Genomic DNA, 16464 nt, shown 5'->3' with positions numbered 1-16464 from the left:
TACTCCCATTTACCTTGAAGCAAAGTCTTCTGAGATGGTACAGACAATCAGAAACATGTTTGTTTCTGGTCATTTTTGGCCTGCAGGGGCACTCAAATCCATGAACACAACAAGAATATTCTGTCCATTCAGAAACAAAGTTTGAGTGAACCTCAGTATTTCCATGTTACAGGCCCTTTAACGTACAATTTAACATCATTATTATGAAAACATCAGTGAAAGGAATATATTCTTGGAATTTACCCTAAGACACTGAAAGTCCCAGGAACAAGTTTAAAGTTATAATTAGCTTCCTCTCCTTCTCATGCTGTAAAGAGGCTTTAAAACCCATTTCTGTCAAAACAAACAATATATTAATAGTGTCCTTCATGAATCAGATGGTTAGGAGTAGCTTGTCTCATTCCCTTTGCCCCATTTGTCTTCTTCCTTCCTTCACATTCTTGATGTCTTTTCCAAGCCCAGGGTAAAAAGTGGAGTAAACATTTGAGGAAAAAATGGAGCTCAGACAGCAGAGCAACACAAGCAACTTTGTAGTGTAATTGTTTGTTTATCCCTTGAATAGTAAAACAAAGCAGAATATAATTGGTGAGAAACAGGGACTGGTTTCAGAAAGATGGAAGTTTGCAATGAGGGCAGATTTCATTATGAGATTTTTGAACCATCTAATCATTTAATGAAAGGATTCTGTTTTACCCCTTACTCTGTTGCAAGAACTGAGAATGACTGATCATTAATTTCTTTATATTATTATTAATATTGTATTTCAATGTAGAAAGCTAAACATAATTCTAGGTTTCATTAAAAAAATTAATCAAAATGGAGATATCTCAAACTGCTTCTGTGCCAGTGCAGAATAAATTGGATGCAGCTTGGTATGTGGCAGTTAAAAAGAGCAAGGATGCTTTGGGACTATGCAAAGCTGAAGCATATTAACCATGAGAAGAAAAAAAAAATAAAATAATGGGACTCCTTTTAGAGGCCCTATGAATCATTCCTGAAAACAGAGATATCCTGAATTAAATGTAGTATTTCAACAGCGCCTCTGTGCTTCAATTTAGTCAGAAGGGAAGATGGTGCCTGAGTTTCACTGGGATGGCACACTGAGACTTTTCAGCTTTAAAGCTGTCATGCTGTGGGAGCCTGCAGAGGCTCTACAGCTATGCAAGTCTGACATTTGCTGAATACAGTCCTTAATGATCACACTAGATCTCTCTGAAGTTATTTGTGATCTGAAACATGGAAAAAAAAATGGAAAAGGTAAAAAGCTGTAATGAAGATAAGAGGCACCCAACAATTCACATTCTGCACTTCTTGCAAGGAAGTTGTTGTCTGTGATCCCAAAGAACTGAGTTTTATGTCAGTTTATCTGAATAAATTTACAGACAAAATAAGGAGATAGTTTTGCCAATTTAAACTCCTCACATTCCATTATCTTCTCAATATATAGACAAACACCAAGATGAAGGCCAGTTATCTTGTGAATCCTGTTTTGTGAATACACTACTCAGAGTCTTGGACTGCAGCTGCCTCTTTACCTAGAAAAGAGCAAAGAAAGAAAGACAGGATAAATGGAAAAGTAATTCTCACATCTCCATTTCTAAAGCATTTTTTAGAGATAGAAGTAGGGCAAAGACATGGGTAAAAGGTATTTATACTCACAATGGTGAGCAATGGTATATGAGAATATTTTCGTGAATGTCCAAAATAAATGGACAAGAATTTGAACAAGGACTTTTTATGTATGTATGTATGTATTTATTTATTTATTTTTAAGAATGAAAGATTAGCAGATACCCTTTTTCAGCTGGTGAATCAGTTGTGATAGATTTCTACAGCGGCATCATTTCTTTCAAAAAATGAAAGTGTTATCTCAGTATTATTCGTGATTTTATTAACCTCTCTTTAGTTTATGGTGTTTTTTATTATTGTTTTATTTTAATTTTTTTCTTGTTTATTTCCTGTGACTTATCAGAATACTATGCAGATACAAATGGGTACACTTTCCTTTTAAGTATGTCTTTATTCTCAAAGACTTGTTTTGTTTTGTTTTGTCTTGTCTTGTCTGCCTGAGAGCTGCAAGAGAAACAACGTGTATTGGAACACAACAATAATAAAACCACTATGCTGTTAGATGTAGTATTCTTTGAGAAAAGGATGCTACTGTGTATTTGTTATATTTGGGGCCATACATGGATTGCCCTAGAGAAAGGCTTTTTTAAATTTTTTTTACATCAAGATAAGTGTAACAGTAGAGAAATTAAAATTGGAAAAAAAAAAAAAAGATACTATATTTATATATTCCTTATGTCTAATGACACTAAAAGGACAATATTTCAAAGAAACACTGATATAATAGTATACATTTCAATGCCACATCATCATCTGAGCAAAAATACAATGAGATGCTTCAAATCAACTTTTAGGAGTCAGATATAACTTCTCTGTTCAGTAAAGAGGAAAAATAACTCTTCCATCTTTCCTGGTCATACATACTTGGAGATGTCTGTAGGTTTCCTTCTGTATCTGTAACTACGGATAATGACACCTCACTGCTTGCTGATTTCTATACAGCCTATATGGAGGATTCAGACAAAACATCAGTGTTTTGTTTCAGAGCAGTGGGATGGTTATGAAGCGAATTCCCGGGTCACACCACAAAAAGCATGTCAGTTTGATTTATACAAAGAGTGGTTTAAGTGAGGGTAAACCATATTCCTTCTGGAGGAAGGTAAACTAAGATTTTCATTGTATTTGCTTCAGAAAAGTGTCCCATAATGATCTGAACCAAGTGGTCCACACTGCCATGAGTTCCTTCAACACACATGCTCCACTGGAAGTATATGTATACATACTTTCACATTTGCTGTTGCCCACTACCTCTCAGGTCTTTGACTAATGCACTTTCTTATACACACGCTTCCGCTTGATCAAAATAATTTTTACTGTTGTACTTCCACCCATGGCTCCCTAATTGCTTGCATTTTCTGTCTCCCTCTTTCTTATAGTCTCTTTACCATTGCCGTCTTTTGCAAAGGCAGTAGCTATTTCTGAATATTCAGGAAGGTCCTAGCTGCATTCCCAAGGAAATGACAGAGCTCATTCTTAATGAAATGACAGTGTCATGAGAGGGTTAAATGTTTGTGTCATCTAACCTTGTGGGAGTGTCTAACTCTTAATGGGAACTGAGAGAGAAGACAAACAATGCCTCAATTCACACTAGAAGATGAAAGACTGTGAAAACTCAGGACAACAGCTACACTTTGGGTGCAATGCAGAAGATATTCACCTGTTACAGAGCTCTTCAACTGGTCTTTAGGTGAGAAGATACCACCAGGACTGCTTTTGGACTGGGTGTTCACCCCTAAGGTCCTGGGGTCACCATGTAGGAAAGCTTTAAGAACCTATCTGGCACTGCTCTACAAGCCTTTCTGGCTTGCTCCCTGCTACAGATTGTATCAGGAACCTCCTGTGTCATGTGTCAGCACTCTAGTTTCCAACCAGGGAAAAAAAAAAAAAATGTTCTTCTGTACTTGTCATTATTACCTGCGCAGAAGAAGGGAAGAATGACAGCTCTGGTCTCAGAGTTGCAGAGAGATGACACATAGCACTGGATCATAAAGGCTGTTTTGTCTTTAAAAGCTGACCTGGGGCTCTGAGCTGTGAGAGAATCTTCTGCCTGGCATTTAGGTATCTCAGAAAATGCCTGCCCAGTCTGCGGCCCCTGTGAGTCCAGTTCAGTCATTGAGTCCCAGTGGCTAGCCACACTGTAGCAATACAGTCACCACAGTCTTATATAAAGACCAAAGCAGACAATTGCTTTGATCTTTCTGAAAGCATTGTGTTATGAGCTGATGATATGGTGAAAGAGCCACATATAGAGTGGTTTTCTGTTATATGGCCTTTTGAATATCTGCCTACAAACTACAGTGACAATCAGGGGAGAGGTTTTATTTATTCCATATACAGAGCAGTTAGTGGCCAAGTTAATATTTGGTGATTATAACTCTCCTCTTCTCTCCCCTCTCTGTTTTCTTTCATTCACAAACTAGACAACCAAACCTCAGTGAGCTACACAAAGAAAACAGTGGCAGAACAAAACTGCTTCTGCGACTTGACTGGTTCATGAATCTGTCTTTGTTTGGTTTTGAGTAGCCACTTCAGGCTCAGGTGGTTAATTGTTTGCAAGAATGATATCAGGTGCAGGCTTTCATCTCTAGTTTTAGTAGACAGGCTGAAGGAAGAGGATTAGCTGGAGGCTGTGAGCTTCTTTGGGGTCAGGGGAAGAGAATACTGTGTTTTGCCACATTTGCACACATGCTATCATTTGTAATGGAACACAGTCACAGCATGCTGTATTGTTAAGTGGTCTGAAATCAGAAACAGCAAGCTTTGTTATCAGTGAGAACTCAGTGAGAACTTCAGGATTCTGAAGAGAAGCAGCATTGTGGGTTTTTTGTACAGCCTTGATGGCACATGTCTCAGATGTGAATGGTCACCTGCGGGGCCTGGAGTTGTCATAGAAAACACAAACTGGGCAACCCCATTACCTTCTCATCCACTGTACTTGGGAGCACTCAGAGCAAGATATATATATACACACACACACATATGTGTATATATGTATATATATATATAATTTTATTGTCTTATGTACTTTTTGTCCTGAACAAGCTAAACAAGCAAAATAGGAGTTTAACAGTTCTGTGGAAAAAATTACTTCTTTTTGTAGAAAGCATACATATTTTTGAAGGCACTTAAGGCTTCCCTCCCACCCCCTACCCCCACCCCCCCATTTATCTTAGATTTAGACAAACAAAGGCACAGTACATTTGCACCCTATTAAGGTTAGTATTTTGCATGTTCAGATACAAACGTATGACTGATAGTGAGGTTGATAGGTAACATTTCCCTATATTCCAGAAGGAATGAAGTAGAGTGATTTATTATTATATCCTTTCAAAGAAAGTACTAGAATCCCCATGGATCCATGTTAGGAATGTCTAATTAACAACACATTGAAATGATCCACAAATTTATCAATAGATAATTCAATAAATCGTTTCCACGCACAGTTTAGGAACCTGCAGACCGAACCCTGGAAATTTTTACTGCTGTTACCCACACTATTCAAACAAGAGGTTTTAGAGAATGGCATCTGAGGTCTCGATCATCATTCTGCCCACAGTGTTGACCCTAACCTGGTCAGGTTACTGATCAGTAGGGGTTCAGTGTTGTAAGGTTTCACAAGAGGGAATGAGAGCTAGCTACTCCCTTTAACATAGGTATGATTTTTTGAAATTCTAAGCTATAATACTGAAGTAGTAGTAGCTCACAGTGGTGTCAACTCAAAGGAAAACCTACATTGCCTCTGCAAAAAGAATATTACATTCATTGCTAGTCATCCCACATCCCCAAGGCAATTTAATGCTGGTGTGTTAATTAGACTTGAGCAGGAATACAAACAGGCAAGAGCATAGGCAGGAAGAGAAAGCAGATTCGTTTCCATCAGTGAGGTTTTAAATGAGCCATGTTGGAGCAGGCTATGATATGTTACTATCATTTGCCTGCCACAGAAGAAAGGCCAGTGTGACACTTTTCAGTGTAGTGAACGCTGTGGAATACCTTTACTTTTTGTAGCTTTGTATCACATGTAAAATGGGAATATTCAGTCTCAGAGACAGAACTAATCTATCCCGAATTAAAGCCCCAGACCACATGGAGTGTAGCTGTAAGAACAACCTCAGTTTATTCACTCTTCCTATTGTACTATTAGCAAATAATTACTTGCTAATGTAGACCTAGCCAATGAAGCCTGGAGGCTGTGCTAAATTTTTCTCTTTGGAAATCCTCTCCATACCCCGACCTTCAAACCGTCTAACTTCATGTGGTTCTTTAGACATGAAGAATGATCTCCCTCACACTAGGAAGAGTTAGCACTGATAAAGAAAAGAAAAAAAGAAAAAAAAAAAGACATGTCAGATCATTTATATTCATGGAGAAGGCCACACTCTGAATGACAAGTGAGAGTAACCAGCAGGGAAAACATAACTAAAGAAACTAAAACAATCTTTTTGTAGACCCCTTTGCTTTTCTTTTTACTCAATGAAATGGGAAATATATAACATTGCTATTCCTATCTATAGCACCAGAGTAGTCACTGCCATTAATAAAAATTATTTGCCTTCATCTAGCTGCAGCTTTGTTTTTCTGCCCATCATCCTGGAGTCCAAACATTTTGGAGCTTTATCAATTTTGTAATGAGACTCATAACAGAACTTTGGAGAAAAGCTGCATATTTCCTATTTTCTCTTGATAAATAACAAAAAGAAAAAAAAATCCAGAAACATTAGGGAACAAATTCTGTTCTCCAATAACATCACAGGTCTCTCTCACTGAAGTTAGGAGTCACAGGTGCACATAAGAAGGTAAAGAGGTGAGATCCTATCTATATACAGCCTTTCTTGAATAAAAATGCTGTCAGGTATTTAAGATGTCCTCTTTCCAATGTTTATTCAGAATGTATTTTTGGTGCAGCTGGGAATATTATACTAACAAATAAGCAAGCCTGAGTAATGAGAATGTAGCACATCTGATACTCTTAAAGGTAAATACGTGAATTTGTATCACTTCTAGTATAAATGCAGATATGGCTCCCAACACTGATGTGTGATGAGTGACTAAAGTCAACTTAAGATGAAAGACTGCAAAGTTAAAAGTTCATTGATTGTGAATACTTCCACGGTATCATAACATAATTTAAAAGCCTTGAAATTTTGGGGTAGGAGAGGACTTGTGAAAGACCAGTTATGGATTACTTTATTGACAAATTTTCTGATGGTTTCAAAGCAAAGCTATAGTAAATGTCTTTCTAATATTTTCTCTCCAGTAAGCTATGATTTAATAACTGTTGTTTTATTAATAGAAACACATAGCCTACCATAGCCCCCACCCCCACAAGGGTGGGGAAGGCCACATCATAACTGAAGTCTGAAGTAAATTTGTTTATCCTATAAAATACTAATATTAAGAAGGAAGTAGTTAAACAACACACAAAATATATAGGATAAAATTCTTCTGCCAATTGTTTTGACTTAAATATGGAGAAATTCTACTGTCTCTATTTAGAAAATTCCAGACTTTAACATAAGAGGAAGGAAAAAAAGTAGTGAAACTTGACCACTAGTCTATGGAGGATTGACAACAGATCTGTTACCAACTTTATGTTGGTAAAATCTAGGAATTACTCCACTGAAGTTCGAGAGGAAAAAAAAAATGCATTGGGCATATCAACACATGAGAGATCTGAAGCTCTGATCTCTAATCTAAATTAGTTTTGGAGTGCACAGATGTACTAGGCCTAAAGAGACAGTAAAAATCCTCTCTAAATATAGGCTATAGTTCATGGTCAGAATATTCAGATTTAAACCAGTGCTATTCATCTTATTGACCCCTGAACAAACAGAGAAGGTGCAGAGGAATAAAGAGAGCAGGATCTATGGTTTTCTCATGATCCCATTATGCTGGAGTTAATAAGGAAGCAATAATAGCTGTCAAGTATTCTAGAACAGAAATAATTTCCATAGAGGAGGAAGAGAGCAGAAAAAAAAATCTCCATCATCATTTCGGACAGGTCTGAAAGTAAACAATATGCACATCCAGAAAATGAAAATGAAAAGATTTCAGTAATGTTAATGAGATTCTTGCTCTTTATTTTTTCCTAGACTGTGACCTGGACCACCTTCCATTTGAATTAATGTCAAAATTCCTATTTGTTTTCTCTCTTTTATTACTTTATGACTGTGTTCTCGTCTCTTCTTTTTGTTTGTTTGTTTGTTTTTCCTTGCACACTGAAATTCTATAGCTATTTCAGTTTGCTTCATGGACATGTTCTTAAATTTCAAGGAGTTTGCTCATCAAGGCATATTTGCAGAAATTTGCAGAACTTTGAAATACTCTTCAATACACAAACATATTCTAGTAGCTCTGACAACAAAATTATTTGTACTTAGCACTATGAGTAAAACTGAATTTTTAATTGAGATAAATGTATTTCTTCATTGATTGTTACATGATACAGGACCAAGATATCTTGCTCAATATATAATTTATAGCATGAAACTGAAGTTTATGATATCATTAAAATGCATATTAAGTAAAAAGAAATCAACATTTATCAGAAAAAACTATGATTTGAAAACAGCCTTGTAATAAGGCAAATAAATAAATAAACTATCTTTTCATATGTATTGGTACAGTAAAAATAAAAGGCAATGTCTGAGATAAATGCATGAAAACAATGAAAAGAATAAGGCCCTATAATCATGTCATTAATTATAGAAGAATTATATTAACTCCATTTTTTTAAGCTAATTTTAAAATCTACATTTAGAGTTTTAATTCATATAAAATTGTTTGGTACTTGAAGTGAATGTAGCGTATAATGATATTTGCTTTTTATTCAGTGTTGCGTTTAAATACCATTCTCTGAAAAAGAACTAAAGATAACTTCAAGCTGTTGGTTTAGTGCCTGTCAGTTCTTGCAAATATTATCTATCTAAACATTTTGAATGGCGTATTGACAATGCAACACAAAATTCTGACATCCATCCTCACACATGGAAAAAAAAATTGATGCATGAAAATTTCCACTGTTTCCAGATGGGCTTCTCATGGAATAAAAGGCTCCACAGTATACTGAAGATTGTAAAGTATATAATCAGAAGTACAGAGTACTAGCAGAACAGATTAGAAGAAGTGATTCTAAAGATCAAATAAAGAAAAATGGTTATTTTAATTCAGAGAAACTCTAGAAAGCTGAATTTTAACATTACTTTTTCTAAACTATAAAATTCAGTAACCATGGATACAAAATAACTTTTTTTTTTTTTCCCTCAATTAAATCTTTAAAGATTAAGGGGTTCATTTCCACAATTGTGTAGTAAAATGTAGATGTCTAACACAGGTATCTGTATGAAATTTAGGCATTTAGTGCTTTAAGCATTAATCAGCAATATCTGGAGATATATTTAACCAACCAGCTTTATACTTGTGGGGAGATGTAAAAAACTTTAGACTTCATTAGCTATATTGACTGGGTCTATGAAGTGGAATTCAGTTTCCCAAACATAGACATTTTGGCTGTCATCTTATTTTACTTCAACCTTCTACATTTTGTTGTATAAATTATGTTGTTTTTTTGTTTGTTTGTTTTTCAGAAAACAAAATTTTGAAAGAGTATCAGTAACCAAAAACATGATTTAACATTTCTTTTATTTGTTTTCCTTCTGAATCTGCCAAATCTTGCTAGTGAGAGCCCTGAGCACTGTCACTCAACATTAATAACAGGAACACTTTACATTCTGCTCCCTAATATTATTCTGAGAGGACTGTTTTATGTACAATAAAAAACGTTGCCAGTTACTATATCTTATGATTATGAGTCATTAATCTTACATTTCTGAAAGTTAAAAGCATTGGTCTTCATATATTCATTTATTAGTTTTCTAATATATGGTCTTCTTATATTCATATAAGCAAATATTTGTAAAGGTTCTTGTTGGAATTCTTCCTGAGGATGTGAATTAGAGGATTTCAGGTTGCATATTGGGGTGAGTAAAGACAAATGGTATATTGAAGAATGGGATGGAGAAACCTAAGCCATGTATCAAGATGTGTTACCATCTAGTTACTATAATTAATGTTTTATTATACTGAGATAAGCATGAATAAATGATAAGCTTTACTTAACATACTGAGCTGAGAGAAGGGTCAGGAATTTGAAGGAAAGTATCAGGACTCTTAATGGAGGAGGAGGAAGAGGGGAACTGATGAATAACCAAATTAACCTCTGAGAAGAGTTAATATATGTGGTGAATAATTTCATAGTTCTTCTGCTGTGGTAAGATATTAGGGCTGTATTACAGGCCCAGTAAAACTACTTTCAACAATAGTGCAAAAATATATTAATATTATAGGGATAATGTAAAAACATACCATTCAATGGCCATTTCAAGGTCAGAAAATGGGAAAAGGAGGGGAAAAAATGGGAAAAGGCTATTTATTTATTTATTTGCTGCCTACTTCTTCTCTCTATTGCACAGGTAGACTTTTACAGATTACTCTAAGCAAACTATTTCAGACTGTTTTATAAATGACAGGGCAATGGATGGTATCAAAATAGATCACTGCATCATGAAATGATACCCCAGCAAAATGACAGGAAGTTATGCATTAATTACAGTTCTGTTGGGATGGGTAGCTGAACCAATTAAAATATGACCTCAGTTTTTGCAAATATTTTATATTCAGAATAAGAAGAGTACCAAAAAAAAACTTCAAAAAGTATGCCTCTCATCTAAATAGCATGAAGCTTTGAGGTAAGGCAAATATTCTGTTCCATTGCACAAAGGAAGGGGAAAGATTTCCATACCAAGAACGACCTATTTATTTGTATGTCTCAAATACAAAGTTTGGCTAACAAAACATTCAGGAGCAATCACACTACAAAACAAAGTAACAGTACATCTTTATCTTCAGGGACATCAGCCATAGACACAGATGGGCACTGTGCATCCACTCAAGTAACTTTTTTTTGTGACTGAATTTACATGCTGACAACTGTTAATCCAAACAGATCATTAGTGTCAAGCATGCAATTTGAAATTACTTTTTTCACTTTCTCATACTTCTTGTACAATATTCTACATGTGCAGTATATTGCTGTTTTATCCTGCCACATGATGATAAAGATTTTAGAGTTTATGCAATTTTAAGCCCCTTGTAATAATCTAGTTTCTTCAAAAAATCACTGCTTTGTTTTCTCTTAGTTATAAATGAAACAGTTTTATGTTTTCAGAGAGCAAAAAATATCTCAGGATATTTCAGACTATCACATAGGGTTACTTTTTTTACCCACAGTGATTATGTGAAATCAATTCCTAAAGTCTAGATAATCGCACACTTGTTTTGTGACTATTTTCACAGCATATGGTTCTAAAGCTTTAGTTAAAGCTGTTCTGATGACTTGCCTGCTAGCACATGGCACTACTGAGAGGAAAGATTTAGGTTAGTACCTTAGGCTTACTAACACAATCAAAAAGCTAGACTTGAGTGATGGCAGGATTGTACCTCCAGTGTGACTTGAGAGGTTTTTTGGGTGTGTGTTTTATTTACTTTTTTTTTTTTTTTTTTTGGAAATGAAGAAGAAGAAGAACAAGAGGACGAAGAAGAAGAAGCAGAAGAAGAAGAAGAAGAAGAGGACGAAGAAGAAGCAGCAGCAGCAGCAGCAGCAGCAGCAGAAGAAGAAGAAGAAGAAGAAGAAGAAGAAGAAGAAGAAAGAAAAAGAAAGAACAAGGAGGAAGAGGAAGAGGAAGAGGAAGAGGAAGAGGAAGAGGAAGAGGAAGAGGAAGAGGAAGAGGAAGAAAAGGAGGCAACATTGCAGGAAAAGTTTTCTCTCAAAATAAAGGGCTCAAGAGTTCAATAGTCCCAGAGGTCCTATATGTAAATATATATATATGTCCTATATTTTTTTTTTTTAATTAATTTGGAATGTCACTTGTGTACAGGAAAACACAAGCCTTATTTCGAGAATTTTAGCAAAATAGTTTAACTTTTCCACCCTGTCTTTCCAGGCTGAGAGCCAGACAAAAGTGGAATGTTTCTGAACATAGAAAAGAATGAGAAAAGGAAAGGATGGAAGACAAAGACAGAAGATGGAGGGGGGACAGGTAGCAGTGCCAATGACCTGTGATACTTTCCTCATTATTGCCACAGAAGTTAAAAAAAAAAAAAAAATTATTCTTCCTACCACTTGACAGATAGAAGACATAAAATATGTGAAAGAAAACACTATAATTTTCAGATGTTTTTGGAGTGGTGTTAAAAACAAAGCATTGTTTTGGAAACCTAAGGGATTACAGGTACTTCTTGTTGCTTTTAACATTTCACATGTGTTGGCCAGTTTCCATGCAGTGAATCTGCCTGGAAAAAAAAAGTAATGTAGTGAATATACAGTGAATTGACTGTTGCAATCTCTGAGTGAAATAAGATTGGTTAATGAAAATCTATAGTGTAAAGATTCATCTGTAAGATTTCAACCCAAATCTTATTTCCATTGGAAGAGATGGATGAGAAAATGGATTTGCACATGATCTGCTTTTCTTCATAAGAAAAACCTGTGTGCCAAGTCTTTTGAATTTGAGCCTGTATTGCTCAATGGATCGTGCCAAATCCAGCCTTGACAAGGAATTCATGATAGTTTCACATAGTGCTTGGAAACTTTTTCCTAGCAATGAAACTGGAAATCACATAAATCAAATGACGTGAAGTATCTGATTTTATATTTTCCTCTAGTCTATCTGTAGGATTCTACCACCAGGAATTTATTTATGTCATTCTAAAGGATGTCTCACTGAACCCTCTGTAACCCATTGCCAACTGAAAAGATCTCCAGAGTAAAGCCAATGACTGTTTTGAACACAATACAGGTATTTCTGGCTGTTCAGCAATTACTGCAATTACAGACATTTAGAATCAAGTCCAATAAAATGCATTCATTTATAGGAAGTGGATCATCCTTAAAGAAAGCAAATGTAAAATATTCTTCCCAAAAGTCTGCAGAAAATAACAGTTATCCTGTGTCCCAAAGTCAGTGCTGAAATATCTCTCCGATGGTATCAGCTGTTTTGGTCTGTATTTATACAGCCTACCACAGAAATCTGATAATTTATAAATAGGAGTATGAGATGCTACCCTCATATAAGTTTAAAAACAGCTACCATGACAGAGACATACACATACTTCTTTTATGTCTTCTCCCATTTCAAGGAGTGTTTTTGTTTGCTTGTTTGTTTATTTGCTTTTGAACCAGCACTACAAGCAACATGCTTCCTGCTCAACAGGTTGGTATTTAGTGTAGTAAAGCTGATTGGAATGAAAAGATGCTTTTGGAGGTTATACCTAAGGGGAACCTGGAACTGTAAAACACGATCTGTGTACATAGATGAGATCAAACATACAAAATCCAACAAAACATCCAAAATCCAACTGGTCTTCCATGATACCCAGGCATAATTCCACTTATGCATAATTCCACTTTTGTCCAGAAGCCTTGTAACAGCTGTGTCAGTGTGGAATTGACCCTTGCCATGGGCACAGCTCTGTGCTAAGGCCTACCTGTGGCGAGCTCAGATCTATGTGTTCTCTCTATGTGTACTTGGGCTCCTGAAGAAGCAAATATCACAGATAACTATCCATTCCTATGGTTTTTTGTTTGTTTGTTTGTTTGTTTTTCCCCTTCTATTTATAATGTAGATAATACAATATGATCCAACATAGGAAGAGAAAATAAAATAAATTGAAACAAAAAATAGAATTATATTAACACTAAGGCATGATTTTCAGGAATTTAACTATTCCTTAAAAAACAATGCTTGATGTTCTGCACTTTTAATAATGTAATTGTCACTGGAAACATTAAATGTTTCTGAAAATATGACTAGAGAAGTTTTAAATCTTTCTTGCCTTTCTCTTGCATTCCAAATATACTTTATATCCATTTGGGAGTAATATGAAACTTTGGGAGTAATACAAAAAGAGAATAACAGAGCATAAATATATTATGAAAACAATAGCTTACCTTCATCTATAATTGAATTAGAAAAGTTTCTTAAAAATCTGACAAATCCACTGGCCTATTAGAACTTCTAAGGTAATTGATTCTGGAGAATCATTTTGTTTTCCTGTTTTATTTATTTATTCCAATTTTCCAGATGGATTTCTTTGTCCTTTTTTTTTTGTTTGTTTGTTTGTTTTCATGCTTTTTTAATTGTCAAAATACTGCATCTACATCATGCTAATTGAATATTTCTACTTAATTTCAAAGATGTTTTGAGATTTTTGAGGGCCTTTGGTTATATGCTTATATCTCTACTTTTAAGAAATATTTTCCTGTTTAAGGACAGCTCAATCAGTGAAAAAAATTACCCGTGACTCTCAGTGACCTGTTTAAGGACTATCCAGTTTTGATGATACTATGTGGCACTTGAAATCCTGAAATAGTCATCTTCCCTTATTACATGAGTTTTTCCCTTAGATATCACTACCTAAAACTGCTTGAACAGTATGATCTCCAACATGGAAAGGATTATGTGGGAAAGATAACTTAGAAGTTCTGTGGAATAGTACATATTTCCCCAGTCAGCACATTTTTCAATGTGAGGTGGCTCCAGAATGTTTTAAGAATCTTGTGGTATTAGGCTTTTTTTTTTTTTTTTTTTTTTTTTTTTTTTTTTAATGTGGGAAGAGATGCTGCCTGAGAATCATGGTAATACAATACACCCATGGAAGACCTTACTCTTTAGAGGTAAGAAAATAATGTTGACTCTTCTGTAGCAGTTAAATCTTACACATTCTTGTCCTGTTGTTTTAATTTCTGATTTTCATCAAGAATATCAGAGCTTATAATGAAGCTAATTTGAATAAAGTTCTAAAGTAGGAATTCATAAAAGGTTATTTTCATAAAATCCAGATAAGGCATTTATCATTCCTATACTAATTATGTCAATTCCCTGGTATGAAAGCTGATATTTTCAGAGGGATATGGCAGTGACAGTTAACAGTGAAAGCAAGAATGTCTATGGGGAGCACGCCATTTGGAAGAAGTGTCTCCAAAAGTTCACAGGAGAAAAGTAAGAGGAAAAAACACTTTTTTTTTAACTTTTTTTTTTCTTTTTTGTTAGTTGGTTAAAGCTCGCAATCCTTCCTTCTGAACTAGTCTGGGGGAGAAAAAAGTACAAGTGTAACACGGATATGAATGAAGACAAACAGGACTTTGAGTAAACACTGTTTTTTTTTGTTTTGATTTTTTTTTTGTATATGTTTTGTATATATGTTAACCAACACATAACCAATATATGTGTAGCCTTGATCTTGTTTCTTATACTGACACCCATTATTTAGGCTAGTCAGAGTCACAATTAATTGATTATAATATATATTTAAGAAAAATCACTTCTCTTTTTAAGCTTCAGATAATGAGAACCAGAGCATCGAAAGGCACATATTAACTTCTTATATGGCTTGGGTATTTTAAACTAACTATTGGATTTTACATATTTAGTTGTTTTATATCAATAACATCCTGAATTCATCCATTTATATTTACATTAATTCTTTATTTCCAAGGGTGTGTGCAGGAGGAACAGAATTAGTATTTGTTTCATTGATGAAGTTATTTTGCCAATCTTTGTCCTAATTATTTTTTTAATCCTTTATTTGTGTACTTCCTCCAAATCCAAGAACTATGAAAGTCTATTTTCTGAAAATAAACTCTTCAGACACCATTTTGCATTTTTGTTTTAATTGTTCCAATTCTGCTTTTGGACAGAAATTTGTAGTAATTTGGCTTCCTGTATACAGGCACATGACTTTCTAAATACTTGGCTGGGAGCTGGCATTTCATCATTCTAAAGCATTGTGACATTATGGTGTGTTACACCATGTAATGACCTTATGGTCAGACATGATGAATTGTTCACTCCCTGTCAAAAAAGTAAAGGTTTTAAATTTGCACTGAATAGAAGCCAGCCATTTGTTCTGTACATGCATATTGTGCTGCCACTACTCAGAAAATGCATCGTTAAAAGAACTTCATGCATTTGGCCAGTCCTGAGTTTTAATAGCAACTTTGTAATTCAAGCATTACAATCTCACATACAGTTCAAAGCAACTTTACCTTCTGTCATAAGTCTATAGAATCTTTGTTTCCAGCCACTGATTCTGTTATCTTGTTCTATTAAAAAGCATTATAAACACCCAATGTTTGTTATAAATTTGACATGCTATTTTCCAAAAAGTAATTAAAAAATTAAATAAAAATAGATTATTTCTATTTAAGTGCATATTTCTTAAAATTCCTTTTATCAGATTGTGGAAAAGCAAAATGATTTAAATGCATGACCTTCACACAAAACAGCTTATTCCAGAGTGAACTAAGATTTCAACCTTGGGGTAGAAAAAAAAGATATTAAACATGAAGTGCTTGATCCAAACCCACTAAAGGCAACAGGAGTTTTCAGATGGCTTTGGATCAAGCTCACAGTTTTGTTCTCAAAGGATACTCAGATGATATTTCCACATTACTGGTAGTAGAACAAGCTTAGACATGACATGTAGGACTTCAGTAAATCCATTAAACCGTCCGTGTTTCCTCCATTAGTCCTCACTATCTTTGTAGTGTTGACCACACAAAGTCACTGTGTATGTAAGTTTATCTAAGCCTACGACTATTAATATCTTAATGCATATCTATGGCTAAATATTACTGTTGTGCAAAGGGCATAAGATACAATATGTAGTCTAAACAATGAATTAATTTAGATTTTTTTTTTCTTTACCAAAGGGAAGTCTTTACCATCTTTCTGTATCCCTCCTAGCACACAGATTCATATTGCAGTTTCTTGGTTC

Source organism: Cygnus atratus, chromosome 1 (genome assembly GCF_013377495.2).
Source record: "Cygnus atratus isolate AKBS03 ecotype Queensland, Australia chromosome 1, CAtr_DNAZoo_HiC_assembly, whole genome shotgun sequence".
In the NCBI taxonomy this organism is placed as follows: Eukaryota; Metazoa; Chordata; class Aves; order Anseriformes; family Anatidae; genus Cygnus; species Cygnus atratus.
The sequence above is the reverse complement of the archived record's forward strand: the minus strand, read 5'-3'. Positions refer to the sequence as shown.